Source organism: Silurus aristotelis (assembly GCF_946808225.1).
Source record: "Silurus aristotelis genome assembly, chromosome: 5".
NCBI classification, from domain to species: Eukaryota; Metazoa; Chordata; class Actinopteri; order Siluriformes; family Siluridae; genus Silurus; species Silurus aristotelis.
This window is the reverse complement of record NC_139578.1, coordinates 4,671,423-4,685,101: the sequence shown is the minus strand read 5'-3', so window position 1 is coordinate 4,685,101 and position 13,679 is coordinate 4,671,423. Positions and strand designations below refer to the sequence as shown.

General features: G+C 38.7%; 2 long non-coding RNA genes across 3 annotated transcripts in view; both read left to right on the top strand.

The window, feature by feature from the left end:
- Positions 1-6,410: 6,410 nt before the first annotated feature.
- Positions 6,411-7,683, top strand: LOC310726391. The gene is made up of 3 exons (XR_014533714.1): positions 6,411-6,741; positions 7,244-7,310; positions 7,405-7,683. It is a non-coding gene; the product is annotated as an uncharacterized lncRNA (long non-coding RNA).
- A 126-nt stretch (positions 7,684-7,809) lies between these two features.
- The window catches only part of LOC310726400, an 82,764-nt gene continuing 76,894 nt past the window's right edge, over positions 7,810-13,679 (top strand). Inside the window, exons 1-2 of one of the 2 annotated variants that reach the window (XR_014533731.1) lie at positions 7,810-7,913; positions 8,029-8,173. This is a non-coding gene — a long non-coding RNA (uncharacterized lncRNA). Of the gene's footprint in view, positions 7,928-8,028; positions 8,174-13,679 lie in introns of both variants that reach the window. The other variant, XR_014533732.1, reaches the window with a different exon arrangement.

Here is a 13,679-nt window from a genome sequence, read left to right as displayed (position 1 = left end):
AAAATAATGTGAAATCAAGCTTGCAGTAGTTTAATATAAATATGCAGCTGATAACCACAAAAACAAGCATTGGGAATTTCCTGTTTCGTTCATGTGATTTCAAGTAGTGTCATTTAAATAAAATATAATTGCCTATATAAAATAATAATTCATGAACTGTTACATATTAATTTGCAGCATTAGTTAATCTATGATGCTTTACTGCCATAGAGAAATGTTTATCACGCTACATTTTACACTTGAATCAGCAAAGGTGTAAGTATTGTAAGTTTGTAATTTCATAAGAACAGAAAACCAGAAGGAGGGACTGAGGGATTGATGACAGAATCGTCATGACTACACCTCAGTAAAAGTGGGCGGAGCTCGATGTGGTGAGATACAGTTTAGACAGTTTCACAGAGATACTGACATTTATATCTACTGCAAGACACAACCATCATGTTCCTCTTCTTTCTTTTCATAGTTGTTCAAATCATTGGTAAGTCTTTTATATTCTACACAAACTTTATGTGGATGCTGGAGATTTGTACTGAAACATAAACATGATGATGTAAAATGATGTTCTTAATAAATGACATTAGAAATATTTGTTGTTGTAATGTGTTTACAGCAGGAGCTGTTGGCAGCAGCATTACACCAGAACAAACCATGATATCTTCACCTGAAGGCAGTAACACCACACTGACCTGCACATATGATCAATCTGCTAACAGACTCTACTGGTATCGACAAACGCCTCAATCAGGACCAGAGTTTCTGATTATGATTCTTGTATCCACAAATCATGTCACTAAAGCTGATCAACCTGATCCACGACTATCAATCAGACAGAAAAATGGAAAAGTAGATCTGGAGATCTTTCCTGCTGCAGTATCAGACTCGGCACTGTACTACTGCGCCATGGAGCCCACAGTGACACAAAACTCATACACACTGTACAAAAACTAAAGCTTGACTCTATATATTGTTTTTGGTCAGTAGGGGGAGCTGTTCACCTGTTTCACCTAAATAAAATTTTGTTCCCAGACTCTGGTATGTATTTACCGTTAAATATCAACTATCATTTATTTGCCTACAGTAACAATCAATGAACTTCAGTTTAAGTTCAAGAACAAAATTGTGTGCATGTGTGCATGAGAAATGACTCTTCTGCAAACTCCTTATTGCACATGCAACTCTCTATAATAATAAATACCAACAGGATTAATGAAGCAGTGCTTATGTGAAGTATGTTGTGCATCCCTGAAGCTCACAAAACAATATTTCTGTTTCACCATGCTTCCTTTGACAAAGTAAAATGAACTTTCACGATGGCCCGATCTTGCAACATCACGACCCCGATGCTCCGTTTGTGGTATAGGTGGATGCCTCCAGTTGCAGGATTGGAGGCGTGCTCTCTTAATGCCTTGGCAACCCAGACAAGCTCCACCCAGGCACGTTCTTCTCAAGCAAACTGACCATGGCGGAGGAAAATTATAATGCAGGGAACTGAAAATTAAAATCCATTAAAGAAGCCCTAGAAGAATTGAGATATTGTCTTGAGGGGGTCGGATAACCGTTTCAGTTGATCACTGACCATAGATCTTCGGAACCCGAGCCAACCTCACATAGCACAGGGCACCTGGAGATCCACCGCACAACCAAGCTCATCCAGAATACTTTCTAGTGGCAATCATTAGTCTTTGACTTCAAGAACTATTATACAGAATCCTCACAGAGCTGTGTTCAGAAACGACTCAACTCTACACCTTACTGTACATAGTGAGATACACACCACTGATTCTCTTTATAATAGCAGGTATTTACTTTTCAATAATAAATTATTTACTTAATCATATTTATGTTTGATGCATTAGGCTATTTTTATATGTTTTAAGTGCTTATAAAATTTACTACAAAGATTTATTTTTTATTTTCTGTTTTACAGCAGGCTGTTTTGCAGATAAAATTGGACCGACTGATAAAGATGCCAACATCCTCAGGATAGAAACAGACACTGTTACTCTAAAATGTTCATTTGAGACTAAAATTGAAAGCATTTATCTTCACTGGTACAAACGATATCCTGACAAAGCACCACAGTTTTTATTATTTAAAGGTGCAAGGTTATATAGTGGTGGAAACACTCCTACTGACACTCGATTAGAGTCCAAAACAACCAGAGACTCTACTGAACTTATTATCAGAGGTCTAAAGATCTCAGATTCTGCTCTCTATCACTGCGCTTTTAAAGTAGGAGACACAGTAATACAGAGTCAGTGAAAGACTGTACAAAAACTCATCAAAGATATTTTCTTTACCTTCTTGTTATCAGTGATCCACAAACAGGAGAAACATTTGTGGTAACAGATGCAGCTGAATGAAATAGAAAATAAGAATAAAGAGGGATTAAAGATGCCAAACACCAAACACATCAATCACATTACAATCACAAATATACAGTTACTATACACATGTGGAATTAAATTAATTGACATTTTCAGTTGAGTTTTTTTTCTGATTCATTGTAAGTGATCTTTCTGCCTTTTCTGTATTCATACGCATGTGTATATAAATGCTGGATGTAAACTGCTTTTTACTTCCTGAAGGCAGAATTGAAGACTGAAAAACTCAAATGAGCAGAACTGAAAAGTGTAAAAATTGTGAATGAAAATAAAAATTGTGTCATTGTGCTAATATCTATTGACTCATCTGTATAAATTCATGGCCTTTTAGTGTTAGTGATTTTTATTAATGAAGTAAACTGAATAAGCAAAATGAACGAGTTGTGATGAATATGAATAAATATGAGTGGGCGGAGCTACATGTGGAGACATCAGAGACAATCTCACATACACAACCCTGATATTTATTTCTAAAGCTGGAGGTCTGAACTAAACACTCAGGATCACAATGTTACTCCTCTTCTTACTTTTCTTTACTATTGCTGATATTGGTAAGTTTTATATTACGTGAAATTATTATTTTTAATTAACAGAAACCACTTAAATGTATTATTTAAAAAAATGGTCATGATAATATTGTATGTTTTTTTTTTTTTATAGTAGAAGCTGCTGATTTCAGCATTAAACCAGAAGAAACCACTTTATCTGTAACTGAAGGCAGCAACATCACACTGTCCTGCACATATACTGGATCAGTTGATAGACTTCACTGGTATCAACAAGAACCTGGATCAAGACCAGAGTTTCTGCTGCTGATCTATGAAAGTGGTAATCAAGTCATAAAAGCTCAACCACCTCATCCACGATTGTCCATAAAACTTGATAAAATTAGTAAGAAAGTGGATCTGATCATCTCCTCTGCTGCTGTATCAGACTCTGCTCTATACTACTGCGCTCTGCAGCCCACAGTGACAGGAAATCCAGCTGCACTGTACAAAAACCTCTACACAGTTTTGTTATATTGAAGGCAGTTCTGGAAATTGACATGCCTTTGTTGGGGGATTCTACATTTATCCCTCTCAATATAAAGAGTTGATATCATTGGCACATTTCGCATCATTAAAAGAGAGCATTAATCCTTTAATAATTATTTTTCACTGGTCAGGATCATGGTGACTTTAAAGCCTGTACTGAGATCTGCTTAGTGTGAGGTGAGAATACACTCAGAATTGGATGTCAGTCTTCTGCAACACCCTGCACAAACCCTTTCACACACTCATTCACACGGAGGGACTTTTAATCCCAGCAAATTTCCTACTGTCATGTTTTGTTGGAAAACCACACATACACGGGGTGAAAACACAAAACTGCACACAAAACTGCACACAAACTGACAGTAACTTCACCTCAGCATCAAACTAGGAACCCTGGAGCTGTGATGCAGCAACACTACTCACTGTGTCACTGTGCTGCTACTTAATACATCACATTCTAAGATTTGTACATTTATTTTACTTCATGGATTTTCTTTAATGTGGTGTTACATTATACTTATACATTTGTAACCTCATGCTACAATTCCATGTAGCCAGAACACTAAAGACAAGACTCGCCTCAATCCTCATAGCAGAATTTTACAGTGAACTTGAGTTAAATTCTTTTTAATCTTGTCTAGACTGTGTGTCTGCAGTGTAAACTGTATGATGGGTAAAGAGCAGGTGGTGAAAACAGTAACACTGTTGGAAGATTTCTAAATCCTTGTTAGCTGAGGCAGAGTGCAGACTACAAGAATTAATCTCAGAATCACTTCCTCTTTCATACTACATGACTTTATGTTAAGGTTTTTCTCCTTAGTGAACACAAGATGGCGCAGTCACTTATCTTACTGTGGGAAAAGTACTAGAGCTCCACACAACCCTGCTCACATTCTCTGATGATGAATCCTCATTTTCACAATAAAACCTCTGTGATATAAACTACAGCTGTTCTTCTATCATACACACTGCACTAATATTATCCTCACTCCTGCCCTGATTACTCTTAGTAGCTCAACTCATTTATAGAGACACCATTCTGATAAAACTACACAACTGTCCACTACACACTAAACTGTCATAAGAATAAATACTCATTAATACTCATAACTCATACTTTTATTAGAGCTGAGCATCAAGAGTTTTAACAGTCATTAAGAGGGAAGTACAAAATATCTCTGTTAATCTCCTTATTCTCAATTAAGCTTATTATTTTTCTAATTCTTTCATAAAGTAATATATCTATTATACAGTAGCTGAAGTTCCACACTAAAATCTATAACTAATATATTTAGCCATGTAATTGTTATTATATGTTTTAATACCCTAAAATAATGTATTTAAATAATTACACCTGCTCACACTTTGTGTTTGCTGTCAGTAACATTGGTGACTCTGTCATGTGATGCTGTGGGGTGGACCTTCATGAAGCTTTATGATGTTCACATATTAGAGAACAGAAAGACCTCAGAATATTTTCATTCAGCCAAAACCATTCATCATGTTCACTGTTATATTCATGTGTCTGTGGCTTTCACTAGGTGAGTTATACACTAACATTTTGTTACTCAGAAACTTTAATAGTGATTTATCAGTGTGAGTGTGAGTCAGACTAATATAGTTTTAAATGTAAAACCCATTATGTTCTCTTCTCTATGACAGGTGACTCCATGGCAGATTCAATAGAGCCACTTTTCAATCATAAAGTTGTAGATGAAGGTGATAATGTTACTCTGTCCTGCAGATACCAACCAACCATCGCTACAGGAAACTACCTGCACTGGTACAGACAACATCCAAAATCTAATCCTAAATTCCTTCTTTATATTTCTCAAAGAGGAGATTTAAGTCCAGACAAACCCCCAGGAATGACTGCTAAAGTTGATGATGGTGATAAAAAACAAGTGGATCTGATCATCTCCTCTGCTGCTGTATCAGACTCTGCTCTATACTACTGTGCTCTGCAGCCCACAGTGACAGGAACTCCAGCTGCACTGTACAAAAACCTTGACTCAGTTTTGCTGTATGGAAAGCAGGTCTGTCAGTCATGTTAAGTACATTACATGCATTTTATGGGGAACTTTTGCTTCTTCCTTTTCTAATTTGTAAAGAGTGATGTGAATTTGTCATTTATTCAGTCTGCATATTCCTTTTTTTGCATGTACTATTACTATAAAGTTTAAAAGGTTTGGTTGTCGTTGTGCTTAGATCTTTCTTTAGATACTGAGATCATGATCAGTCACATGCTGTACCTCAAATTAGCCAAATGTTTTACTTTGAAAGTTGACTTTTAAAGAGAAGTTAAAGCAGTAGCACTGATCCAGCAGGTGAGTGAAGCCCATCATCTCTGCCTCACAGTTCTGCTATCACACCATCGACATTCATCATCTACTGCCTTAAAAATGAACAATAAATAAACAAAGATAATAAATAAATTACAAAAAGACATTTAAATCAGTCATTTGTTGATGGATGGCAGGTTATAAGAGCTCTATCAAGTTCCTATCATGAATCCATCTTGCACTCAAAAAACAAACAAATAAAACACCAACTTAGATTCCACCCCAGTGCACATACACATAGCCTTTAAATCACAGTCAAATAGGTTTTGGTCTCCCTGGTTTAGACACTAACAGCCAGCTAGCTCTTTTACACACTGTACTCAGTCATCCTAATATGCTAATTATGGTTTTGGTGAAATTTATTTTCCTGAGGAGATTTTATTTTTTGTACTTTGTCACATAGCAGTATATGGGACTGTTAACGCTAAATCAGAGTGCATTGTGGGTACACAGGAATGAATGAATGTAGTGAGCGAAGCTGTTTACTCAGAATTGAGACACCACTACAAAATGGCTGATACCCTCTATAGTGCACTATGTAGGAGATAGGGAGCGGTTTCAGACACAGCATGTGTCACCTTCACAGCCAGCAGCACTCTGATGACCTGCACCTGTACTCAATCACAGGTCAAGTATTTGACTATTTTATCACCTTCACCTCACACTTTGTTTTTGTTGCTTGTTGAGACCAAAACTTTGTGTTTTACAAAGTCTTATCAATATTCTATTTTTAATCATAATTTTCCAATTTTATGTTTTTGAAATTTCCTGAGCATTAATATGATGTTGTTCTTGATTATTTTTTTTTGTTTTCCCTAAATATATTAATTCACTTGTGTCTGTCCCTGTAGCCTAAAACGGACATTCTCACTATCCAAGACAAGTGTATTCATATGAGGGGGAATCCAAATGAAATTCTCTGACCATTATCTATGAATGAGATGTTGGCCATATCTCCCAACAGATTACAGGAAAAGAAGGGTAAGTATATGTCTTTCTTTAACTGTTATAAATTATAAATTGTGTTTCATGTTAAATGTTTATATATTTTAATATTTTATTACTAGCAGCATGATCAGGTGAGGACAGGAAGCAATGTAGGGAAAGCTTTTTATTTGTATTTATTAAAATTTGTAGTGGTCAGGTGGAGGACAAGTTACTATTTCTATTATTTTTTTCATTCACTTTGCTATTAGGCAAAGCAAAAGAATGGTAAATTACCTCTGCATTTCCTCTATTACAACTTTTAAAGGAAACTGCTCTTTACAAAATTGTAGTTCTGAATTGTAAAATGATCTGCTCTGCTCTCGCTTTTGACTCAGCCATTCTTTACAAGCTGTTACTATTTGTTTGGCTTTTTTCTTCTATAACCTTATTTTAAAACAATTAGTCAATTTATATTGCTATTTTGCACTGATGACTAATTACAGTAACCGGCCATACATTGGCCTTTCCTCATATTTTACCAATTCTATTCTTTTAGTTTTATCTGCCACACTGTCAACACCACCTGCTAACTGCAGGATTCTGCTGCAATATACAGTATGATGGTAAGTCACTAGATCCATACAGATTTCTTATGATATGTAAAGCTGAGAGTTGTACCATATTCAGTAATAATGCTTTGCTATCCACATCTTTTAGGTAATTTAACATCCTGGTGAAGAGCAGTTGGTACCAGGCAAAGTCCAGGAAGTTGGTGTAGGATCTCAACCATATGGACAATAGGGCAATTCTTAATGTTCTAATCATGGAACTGCTTCTGCTCCATGAAAGCCAGCAAAAAGTATGAAGTAGAGCAGCTTCTCACAGGCCATGTGGGGACTCAACCAGGAGAGTACTTAGAACTAGAGTATTAGTACTTTTGAACACTATGCACATCCCAACATTTCTGTTAATATAAACAGCATATTGTGTATTTTACTTCTACCACAGCATGTTTTGTATAAATCTACATTTTACACCACATAATTTCTTTTCTTTTACTACCATTCACTTAAATATTTTGTTTGTGAGAGAAACCATAACATGAAATTAAGCATGTTCTCTCTTTTTTTGCAGTTTGGAGACTTATGTCCTTTTCCCCAAGAGGTCATGTGTCTCTTGCAGACACCAGCAGGTCCCCCACAGTCAGAGGATGGTCATGGCTCCATGCGTGTACACAAAAGTAAAAACTTATTTGGGAATTGTTAGATACTTAATTATATTGCTTTTCCAGAAACCCCCTCGAATATTAACTACCGATGGAACTCCGTTCCAAACTCCAAGATCCTCACCAGTCTGAATTATAAGACACATGTTCCACAGAGACTGAAAAGCTACATGCTGCTGGATCTGCCAACATGTCATCAGTCCTTATCCTTCTTTATAGTTTATTCCTGTTCATTCTCCTACCTGGAATGTGTTATATCAGGTGACTTGGAGGGGATCCACATCTGTTTCACTCAGACTTTCCATTGACAGCACTTTAATTTTTTTTTTCAACTTGTAAGAATGCTATCAGTGTACATTCACATGCTATGTTGGTAGTTATTAGCATTACTGATGATTAGTGATAGTATATAGTTTATTTGATCCTGTTATCAGCATGCTCACACTTAGATCATTTTTTTTTTCCCATCAACATGTTGCAAAGAGAAAAGTGTCCAGTGCTCCTGTCCTTTTCTCCACTTTGGATCTGCCCAATTCATCCTGCTTGCCTTCCTCTAGATGGAGTCTCTTTAATTGGGTTGTAAAGTTAAATATATTTCCACATGACCAGCCTAAAGATCCATTAGGTTACTGAGGAAATCAAGAACATTCTACTACAATGGCTCAGGACAACAGGCTGCATTTAATCGCCCATCACTGCACACCTTTATGATGGAAGTGTAATGAATGGACATTTGATGCCACCCAAATAAGGATCAGTTCCCTTATGAATCTGGTTCCTCTAAAGAGATTATATCCTCATACCATCTCAGGAAGTTTTTCTTTGCTACCGTCACCACTGGCTCACTCATTAGGGATAAATGTAAAACAAACCAACTTTAACATTCCAGCTTTATAACCCCTTTCTCTCTGTAAACCTGTTTTTTGAAATGTCCATTGTTAAAAATGCGTGCGTGTGTCTGGACAACAGGTGAGGTCTGCTGACTCTGCAATCTCTGCTGCGCATGGTTGCTGGAATGATTGTTGCAACAGGTTGCTGGAAAAATAAATGTGAGCAATATTACTATCTTTAGGATGGTGGCCAAAAGTAGCCCGCAGCGGTGCTTGTAGTGTATTTAGCCCGACTTTTCAAAATTAATGGACCCCAGAGACAGCTGTGTTCATGTATATGACTGCCAGATGCTGTTGCGGTATAGGAATCATGCAACCACAAATCAGCATTATGTTATTCAGAATCTCTGCTACGAAGACCAGGCCCTCAGCCCTCTGTCACCTGCAGCCGGTGGCCTGGAGAGGGGGTGTCGGAAGCAGTGCTCGAGGAAGCAGAATCGCGGCAAGCAGGTGGGTATCCATGCAATCCTAAAGGCTAATCCTAGCCGGCCGGCTCTCCCGTCATTTCTACTTTCAAATGTCTGCTCCCTGGACAAAAACTTGTATTGCATCCGACTCAAAAGAGGCTCGTCATGAGGAACATCAAGACGCAGCCTCCATCTTCACTGGACCCTATGCAGTTTGGGTATTGTCAAACGCTCCACGGACCAGACGATGCTGTCTCCACAACCTTTCCTCTGGCCCTCACCCACCTGGACAACAAGGACAAGTACGTATGAATGCTGTTTATAGACTTCAGCTCAGCATTCAACATAATCATCCTTCAGCATCTGATCAATAAACTGGGCCTGAACACCTCCGTCTGTAACTGGATCCTGGAGTTCCTGACTGGGAGACCTCAGTCAGTCTGGATCGGGAACAGCATTTCCAGCACCACCACTGAGCACTGGGGCCCCTCAGGGCTGTGTGCTCTGCCCACTGCTGTTCACTCTGCTGACTCACGACTGTGTAGCAATGCACAGCTCGAACCACACATCAAGTTCGCCGATGACACGACAGTGGTGGGTCTCATCAGCACCAGCCTGGTGTGGAGCCAACAACCTGTCTCTGAACATTGACAAAACCAAAGAGAAGGTGGTGGACTTCAAGAGAGCGCAGAGCGGTCATTCTCCACTGATCAATGGATCCTCAGTGGAGATCGGCAAGAGCACCAAATTCCTTGTTCATTTGGCGGATAACCTCACTTGGTCACTCGACACCAGCTCCATTACCAAGAAAGCCCAGCAGCCTCTCTACTTCCTGATAAGGCTGAGGAAAGCTCATCTCCCTCCCCGCATCCTAACCATGTTCTACAGCGGGACCATTGAGAGCATCTGGAGCAGCTGCATCAATGCCTGGTTTGGGAATGGCACTGTCTCGGATCACAAGTCCTTACAGAGCATAGTGAGGACAGCTGAGCTCAGTCTCACTTCCTGTCCATCATGAACATTTACACTAAATGCAGCATCCACGAAGCCAACAGCATTGTGGAAGACCCCTCGCTGCACAGAGTCATCATTCTGGATCCACTGAATTGAGACTGATTGTCTCCCGAGCAAAACCAAAATGTAGGAATTCTCAGTCTGTTTGAGTAACCTGATTAACATTTAAATTAAATGAGACTTAATGCACTGCCAGCACCTCTGATCTAAAGATAGGACTGTTGAATATTTAGATCTCTCACGTCAAAAGTAAACTTACTATAAACGAAATTATTACCGACCAGGAGTTTAAAATGTGTTTGACAGAAATGTGGATTAAACCAAATGAATGTGTAGCATTAAATGAAGTGAGTCCTCCTGGGTATAGTATAGTATACATACACCAACCCCGTCTAAATGGCAGAGGAGGCGGAGTCGCAGCTATTTATAATAATAATCTAAGCGTCACAAAAAAAAAACACAAATGTAAAATATTTGAATTTCTTTACACCAACATAAAATATTCAGTGCCTAAAAGAAGGTCTATTCAGTCAATTCCACTAATTATTATTTTCTCATAGAATTTGCAGATTTCATCACAAATTTAGCTGCTACTTTAGACAAAGCATTAATTATTGGTGACTTTATTATTCATTTTGATAATCAGGAAGCCTCCTTAAGAGCAGCAGTTGTGCATTCTAGATTCAGTTGGAATTAATCAGAATGTTCTAGGACCCACTCATAGTGGTGGACACTCTCTTGATTTGTTAACATTTGGACTAAAAATAAAAAACTAATTCCACAGTCTGAAGCTATTTCAGATCATTATCTCATCTCTTTTAAATCTTTTTAAAAGAGGCAGATTAAAATTTAGTTATTACATTACTACCTCACCACGTTATCGCGTACTTTCACGTCAGCTACAGCAGCGCGTTTTATCAATAATCTTCCAGAAATTATGATATTAAATAGATCTCCGTCTGACCCCGCAGAGTTTGACCGGACCACTGAATACCTAGAATCAATGTTGCGTTATACTCTAGATGATGTAGCTCCCCTTAAGACCAAAATGATCAGGGAGAAAAAATTAGCACAGTGGTATAATGATCATACGCACACCTTAAAACAGAACACTCGGAAATTAGAACGTAAATGGCGTCAAACAAAATTAACAGTATTTCAAATACAATGGAAGGAGAGCCTCCTTAATTATAGAAAATCTCTGTGCTGCTAGATCAGCATATTTCTCCACCCTTATAGACAATAACAAGCATAATCCTAGATTTTTATTCAGCACGGTAGCAAAATTAAGGGGAAATAAATGCACTGCACTAACATGCACACCATCATTAGGTAGTTTGATTTTTTTATAATAAAATTGAAAACATCAGGCAAGAAATCTAGACGGTTAATATAAATCCAAATTATTTTACAAGTAACCCTGTAGACAGCAGTGTAATTATAACAATCAATTCATGAGAATGACTTAATTTAATTAATTTCCTCTTAAAAATCATCAACCTGCATTCTCAATCCCTTGCCTACAAGTTTCCTCAAACAGATAATTCCAGAGGTAATTGAACCTGTTTTAAAAATAATAAACTCTTCCATTAGCACAGGCTATGTAACTAAATCCTTCAAATGGGCAGTTATCAACCCCCTAATTAAGAAATCTAACCTTGACCCATGTCAGCTGTCCAACTACAGACCAATATCAAACCTCCCCTTTATATCCAAAATTTTAGAAAAGATTGTAGCACAGCAGTTATGCTCACATCTACTTATGAATAACATTTTTGAAATGTATCAGTCAGGATTTCGGCCTCATCATAGCACGGAGATGGCGCTAGTTAAGGTGGTAAATGACCTGCTATTGGCCTCTGATCAGGGTTTTGTCTCTTTACTTGTTTTGCTCGACCTTAGTGCAGCTTTTGACACCATTGATCACACTATACTGCTTGCTAGACTTGAGAACGTAGTTGGAATAAAGGGAACAGCTCTCTCTTGGCTCAGGTCTTACTTGACTGATCGCTATCAGTTTGTTGATGTAAATGGTGAGTTCTCCACACTCTCTGAGGTAAAGTTTGGTGTTCCTCAATGATCTGTCTTAGGCCCACTGCTTTTCTCTTTATATGTGCTGCCTCTGGGTGAAATTATACATAAACATGGTATTCACTTCCATTGCTATGCTGATGATACACAGTTGTATATTTCAGCAAAACCAGATGAGAGGGATCAGCTTAAGAATGTTGAGAAGTGTGTAAAGGACATTAGACAGTAGATGCTTGATAACGTTCTTCTGCTCAACTCCGATAAGACGGAAGTACTTTTACTAGGACCACATGCAGCTAGAAGCAAACTTTCCGATTACATAGTATTTCTGGATGGTGTTTCTGTTTCAGCGTGTACGTCTGTCAGACCATGGTGTTATTATTGAACTGGAATATTTGTATGCTCTCGTCCCCTCACTCTCACACGTTCACTCAGGTTTGTTGACGGAGGTGTGGTGGGTCGTCTCTTATCCCAGAGATCCCTCATGTTGGTGTTACCGTCTGGTTCTCCCTTTGAGCGATGCTGCCATAGCGAATCTTGCCAGAGTCCAGACTGCACAGTGATATTAACTTGCATACAACAATAAAGACACTTAATAATCCATATCCTTCTCTTCCTATCACCCTTCTTCTCTCTCTCTCTCTCTCTCTCTCTCGGCCGAGTTAAACATGCTCCTGAGGCTCCAGTGCCCACTGTTCCTGCCCCTCTCCCTTCCGTGGATCTTCCCACTTCGTCCGGCCTGCCTCTGGATAGTGTTATCTTCGAATGGAGGCCACTCTGTGCAGTTTGGGACGGTTTCTCATTAACGCCTTGGGTGGTTCCATGAAATTCCGGAGTAAGAACAAGAGCTTTGAGGATGGATTGGACTGTAGTTAATGTCAACAGACTGCTAACTTGACTCAGGACTACATTTTGCTTCACCATCACTGTACCCCGCAACGTTGTATATCTGCTATAAATCGGCATTTGGTGCAACCCAGATGAGGATGGGTTCCCTCTTGAGTCTGGTTCCTCTCAAGGTTTCGTCCTTATGCCATCTCGGGGAGTTTTTCCTTGCCACAGTCGCCACCGACTTGCTCATCAGGGACAAACTTACTTATAAAGAACATTTAACTTTTTATCACCACATTATCTGTGTAAAGCTGCTTTGAGACAATGTTCATTGGTAAGTGCTATACAAATAAAATTGAATTGTATTCTATCAAGGTCTCAAATGTTTAATTAAAATCAAGCAACATGATCAATTAGGACACGAGCCTAGGACACTCTGGAGAGACTATGTCTCCCGGCTGGCCTGGGAACTCCTCGGTGTCCCCCCCGGAAGAGCTGGAAGAAGTGTCTAGGGAGAGGGAAGTCTGGGCATCTCTGCTTAGACTACTGCCCCCGTGACCCAGCCTCGGATAAGCGGGAGAAGATGCGATGAGA